This window comes from Anabrus simplex, chromosome 2 (genome assembly GCF_040414725.1).
Source record: "Anabrus simplex isolate iqAnaSimp1 chromosome 2, ASM4041472v1, whole genome shotgun sequence".
In the NCBI taxonomy this organism is placed as follows: domain Eukaryota; kingdom Metazoa; phylum Arthropoda; class Insecta; order Orthoptera; family Tettigoniidae; genus Anabrus; species Anabrus simplex.
The window spans coordinates 1,168,345,511-1,168,351,510 of NC_090266.1; positions in this window are offsets into that span (position 1 = coordinate 1,168,345,511).

The following is a 6,000-nucleotide window of genomic DNA, read 5'->3' on the forward strand; positions in this document are numbered from 1 at the left end:
GTAAATTTCTTTCTTAATCCGTACACAATCCAGACTTGATTTATCTCTCAGACTCAGCGAGGAATCTCACATCTACCTCCTCGCGTGCAGTATCCGGGGGATACATCTGGTGGTGATTACCAGTACCACACCCAGGTGGCCTTACCTGCTATGTTGAACACGGGCCTTTGAAGGGTGATGGGAAGATTGGAAGGGATAGTCAAGGAAGAGGAAAGAAGCGGCCGTGGCCTTGAATTAGAAATCATCCCGGCTTTTCCCAGGAAGAGAAGTGGGGAAACCCGGAGTCTCGGGTTCGAATCCCAGCTCTGCCACGAAATTTGAAAAGTCGTACGAGGACTGGAACGGCGTCCACTGAGACTCGAGAGGTCAACTGAGAATTGGGGTGTTGGGATGTCCACCTCAGCCATCCTCGAAGTGGTTTCCGTGGTTTCCCACTTCCAGGCAATTGCCGGGATGGTACCTAACATTAGGTCACGGCCGGTTCCTTCAATCTTCCTTGTCTGTCCCTTCCAATCTTCCGACCCCCCCCCCCTTCCGCAACCAGTAGCGGCAATTGGGAATTAAAACTGCGGGGCAAAATAATACATGCAACAACAGTACCTGGGTTTGTGGGATATACCGTGTGGGGCGGGGGGATGGTTATATACATCTAAACTTTATTAAAAGGTCACAAAATGGTAAATTACACTGACTGACAGAGCAAATGCAACACCAAGAAGGAGTGGTCAGAACTCTATGCCAATTGCAGGGTAGACTGACGTCACTGAGGTATGCTCATGATGTGAAATGCGCCGCTGTGCTGGGCACGTAGCGAATGATAAATGGGACACGGCGTTGGCGAATGGCCCACTTCGTACCGTGATTTCTCAACCGACAGTCATTGTAGAACGTGTTGTCGTGTGCCACAGGACACGTGTATAGCTAAGAATGCCAGGCCGCCGTCAACGGAGGCATTTCCAGCAGACAGACGACTTTACGAGGGGTATGGTGATCGGGCTGAGAAGGGCAGGTTGGTCGCTTCGTCAAATCGCAGCCGATACCCATAGGGATGTGTCCACGGTGCAGCGCCTGTGGCGAAGATGGTTGGCGCAGGGACATGTGGCACGTGCGAGGGGTCCAGGCGCAGCCCGAGTGACGTCAGCACGCGAGGATCGTCGCATCCGCCGCCAAGCGGTGGCAGCCCCGCACGCCACGTCAACCGCCATTCTTCAGCATGTGCAAGACACCCTGGCTGTTCCAATATCGACCAGAACAATTTCCCGTCGATTGGTTGAAGGAGGCCTGCACTCCCGGCGTCCGCTCAGAAGACTACCATTGACTCCACAGCATAGACGTGCACGCCTGGCATGGTACCGGGCTAGAGCGACTTGGATGAGGGAATGGCGGAACGTCGTGTTCTCCGATGAGTCACGCTTCTGTTCTGTCAGTGATAGTCACCGCAGACGAGTGTGGCGTCGGCATGGAGAAAGGTCAAATCCGGCAGTAACTGTGGAGCGCCCTACCGCTAGACAACGCGGCATCATGGTTTGGGGCGCTATTGCGTATGATTCCACGTCACCTCTAGTGCGTATTCAAGGCACGTTAAATGCCCACCGCTACGTGCAGCATGTGCTGCGGCCTGTGGCACTCCCGTACCTTCAGGGGCTGCCCAATGCTCTGTTTCAGCAGGATAATGCCCGCCCACACACTGCTCGCATCTCACAACAGGCTCTACGAGGTGTACAGATGCTTCCGTGGCCAGCGTACTCTCCGGATCTCTCACCAATCGAACACGTGTGGGATCTCATTGGACGCCGTTTGCAAACTCTGCCCCAGCCTCGTACAGACAACCAGCTGTGGCAAATGGTTGACAGAGAATGGAGAACCATCCCTCAGGACACCATCCGCACTCTTATTGACTCTGTACCTCGACGTGTTTCTGCGTGCATCGCCGCTCGCGGTGGTCCTACATCCTACTGAGCCGATGCCGTGCGCATTGTGTAACCTGCATATCGGTTTGAAATAAACATCAATTATTCGTCCGTGCCGTCTCTGTTTTTTCCCCAACTTTCATCCCTTTCGAACCTCTCCTTCTTGGTGTTGCATTTGCTCTGTCAGTCAGTGTACTTTAATGCTCTCTGAGCGAATTTCGATAGAGAGGTAAAGATTGACAGTTTACCAACTTAAGTGCGGTAATGCTAGTTTTTGTGATTTTGATTCAATACTATACAATCAAATTTTCACCGAAGTAACATCACACATTTATTAAAGAAGAAACACGGTGATTATCATATCGTAATCTGTTTACCTTCCAGGGTCAGTTTTTCCCTCGGATTCAGCGAGAGATCCCACCTCTACCGCCGCAAGGGCAGTGTCCTGGAGCTTCAGACTCTGGGTCGGGGGATACAATTGGGGAGGATGACCAGTACCCCGCCCAGGCGGCCTCGCCTGCTATGCTGAACAGGGGCCTTGTGGGGGGATGGGGAAGATAGGAAGGGATAGACAAGGAAGTGGGAAGGAAGCGGCCGTGGCCTTAAGTTAGGTACCATCCCGGCATTTGCCTGGAGGAGAATTGGGAAAACACGGAAAACCACTTCCAGGATAGCTGAGGTGGGAATCGAACCCACCTCTACTCAGTTGACCTCCCTAGGCTGAGTGGACTCCGCTCCAGCCCTCGTACAACTTTTCAAATTTCGTGGCAGAGCCGGGAATCGAGCCCGGACCTCCGGGGTTGGCAGCTAATCACACTAACCACTACACCACAGAGGCGGACAACGCGGTGATTATACAATTAGAATCATTTAGAATTTGACTATATACCAAAAAACTAACCGACACTAAAGGGACTGCCAGGCTGACGAATGCGTGCGGCAAGGGTGTGAAACACCTTAGCGTCCATCACTTTAGAAACAAAAGATAGCCTTGTTATACTTCTTCATAGCACTGGCAAGGTCTCCACTACTCGCTGTGGCGCTATACAAACTGGTTAGAAGGCACGAAGGACATTTTGTGCGAATTTCCTCTAATAATTTTGTTAATGATTACAGAATATAAAGGAAAAAAATAGGTGATAAGACAACAGGGCTCACACACAAATTGCTTTTTTAATAATTCCTAGTTTCTGCCGGCAAAAATGGAATAAAAATGTAATATTTTCTTCATAAAGTGGGGGGGATTGCCCCCTGCTCCCCCCCCCACCCCCGTAATCGCCACTACGTGTCCACAATATTATTCATATTTTCGAAACTTTCCGAAAATGTCACACGCATGGTTTGAAGCCGTTTGAGTCGTTTTGTGATGAATAGAATGTTATGATAAATGTAATTTAAGTCATTCCTCACACTTGTGTCACAGACGACTTGTTTTTGCACCTTTAATTGGAGCTGGATCTTAGAATCAGTGCCATGCGGAACGTACTTAATAGGGCCGATAAAGGAATGAAATTGAATGCCTAAATTACGAAATAATCGGAAAACCACTGGAACACTGCTGATTGTTGATCCGCTCACAAGTTAAAATATTGAATGTTTAAATGTTAACGTGTTTTTCCATTATTGATAGGACTGTTGTTAATTTAATTGAGTTTAATATTTTTAGCCGAAATATGCACTCTATTGATTTTAATGACTAAGGATATGGAACATATGTGCTTAACTCCAAAATATGGAAAAATATGGAAAACAACAACAGCGTTTTTCAACCCCACACGTCATGATGCGTAAAGATAATTCAAAATACCATTAATTTTAGTTTCCTAAACAAATATGAATTTACATAGTAATCCGTTTCCTGATTGTAACCAGGGGCGTACGCAGAGCGGGGGGTGGGGATAAATGATGATTTTAGGTACCGGTAGCTCATTGTTTTGGTTTTATTTTGAACTACGTATTTGCCAAGAATGTGTTGATGCTTCCATTAATAAATAAATATGTATTTTTCTTCGAAAGGCAATCATCCTGAACCAATGGACTTCTTTGCTGCCCTTAACATTTTGCGACAGTGATATTTTCCCAACAATGCATAGAATACTGACACTATTTGCTGTCTTACTAGTAACCACTGCTACACCAGGGGCCTGTTCCACAAACGAACTTTGCAAATTTTTCAACTTTGCACTTTACAATTCTTGCAAAGTGCAAAGTCTTTCTGTTCCACCATGATCTAGGTTGTACTTGTCAATTTCTTCGCAAAGTGAAAAGTCTTTGCGAATGAGAGATCCGATCGAGTTTATTCCATGAGCAAACTGTATAGCCCTAATACGGTACTTTATGATTTTAATGCTTTATTTTCGCGGCGAACTTGACGGTATAATTGTGGTTCCGTTAAAGTTCTTGTCATGGGAAAGAAAGGTTATTACAAGAAGCTGGCTGTGCTGGAAATTGTCAAGGAGAAACGTGACATCCTTTTTGGCAACTTTAAAAAAACCCTCTCAAATGATGACAAACATAAATATTAACAAGAGTACCGTCAACATATCCACACACACAAGGAAATTCACCCTTCATTAGAAATCCCGCCGCTATATTATGTGGATTATTAGGCCAACGTACTGTTAGGAAATATTAAATTTATTATAACATCTACGACTTTGGTAACAGTTCTGCAAATAATTGATTCTGATGTTCCATGCCTTGCTGCTACACCGTGCAGCTGGGCACCATTTACTACCCAATGTAAGCATATAAGTAGAGCCCGGACTTCCATGCACTAACAAATCTCGAAATATGCATGCATTCATGCACTATCATATAGCAAAACATGCACAATAACGTGCAGTATCAAAATTCAGTTCAACATGGTTACATTTTCAGTTCCTATTAAAACATTGAACAACAACTCATTTTTCCAAATTGTCTTGACTTTAGCTCATCCGTTTATCTGTCAGTACATCCTTAAACACAGAAAAACTGATCTTTCTACGTCACAAGTGACAGGTCCATACTTAAATGAAAACATTTGGAACAATGTGAGGTCAAATTGTACATCTTTTGCGTTTTCACCACACAAAATGTCTTTTATGAACTTGACGAAATCAAAATGGATCACTTTGTTCAGCTTATCTCTAGCTGCGCAGCTACTTCTCCATGCGATGCTTGTAGACACGTTTGAATGTCTTCAATAACAGATAAATATTCGAAAAGGGGTAGACCTGTAGCTTCCAACTTTGTTATCGCAGCAGGCAATTTCCCAAAATTTTATTTTTTTACTTTATACTTTAAGTCTTACTGCTCATGATTTTTGCTGAATTCCACTTGCGCATCTACTGGAACACTGTCTATGACCTAAAACAGGAAAAATTAATTCAACTAAGTGATATTACGCCTAATCAGTGTCATTAAGTTCATTGATGGTAAATTGGATTATAGGATCTGTACGGTATGTACTAACTTTGGTTGTCATGTAGGATGTAATGAATACATTCTATTTCTATCCGTATCTCAATAATAGACATGTAACGTGGAAAAATGGTCCCAAATTTTGAAAATCAACATTAATAAAGGACACTATCGCGTAACTTAACATTATATATGCGCCAAAACAGAAGAAAAGCCATATTATGCAATATAAACGTCCACATATTCGCCATTAAATCCAAAATCTTCAAAATATGCATTATGGATACATTTTCTCCTAAAACGATCAAAACATGCAAATATGCACGGAAAAAGAACGGTTATTGGGAATCATTAAGTCATAAAACGAATATTTTCAAAGTTTGAGAAGTGTAAACAGCTTATTTAAAAACATGCATTTGCATGGAAATCCGGGCTCTACTTATAAGAATTTGTTCTTTTTCGGAAGGGAATTGTTTTCTTTTTTTGTTGCATGTTTCAATAAATGACCGATCATTTCAAGAATATAGTCAGCCTGTGTTGGGCTAATACGAAATCACTCGCGAATTTCCGTCGAAGTGAGGTTATGAAAATCAATCTTGTCTTTGTACGTTCTCTTATTGGATTCTTCATCACTGTCCTCACTTGATGCTGACAAAAGCTCACGTCGTAACGTGTTTATATCACT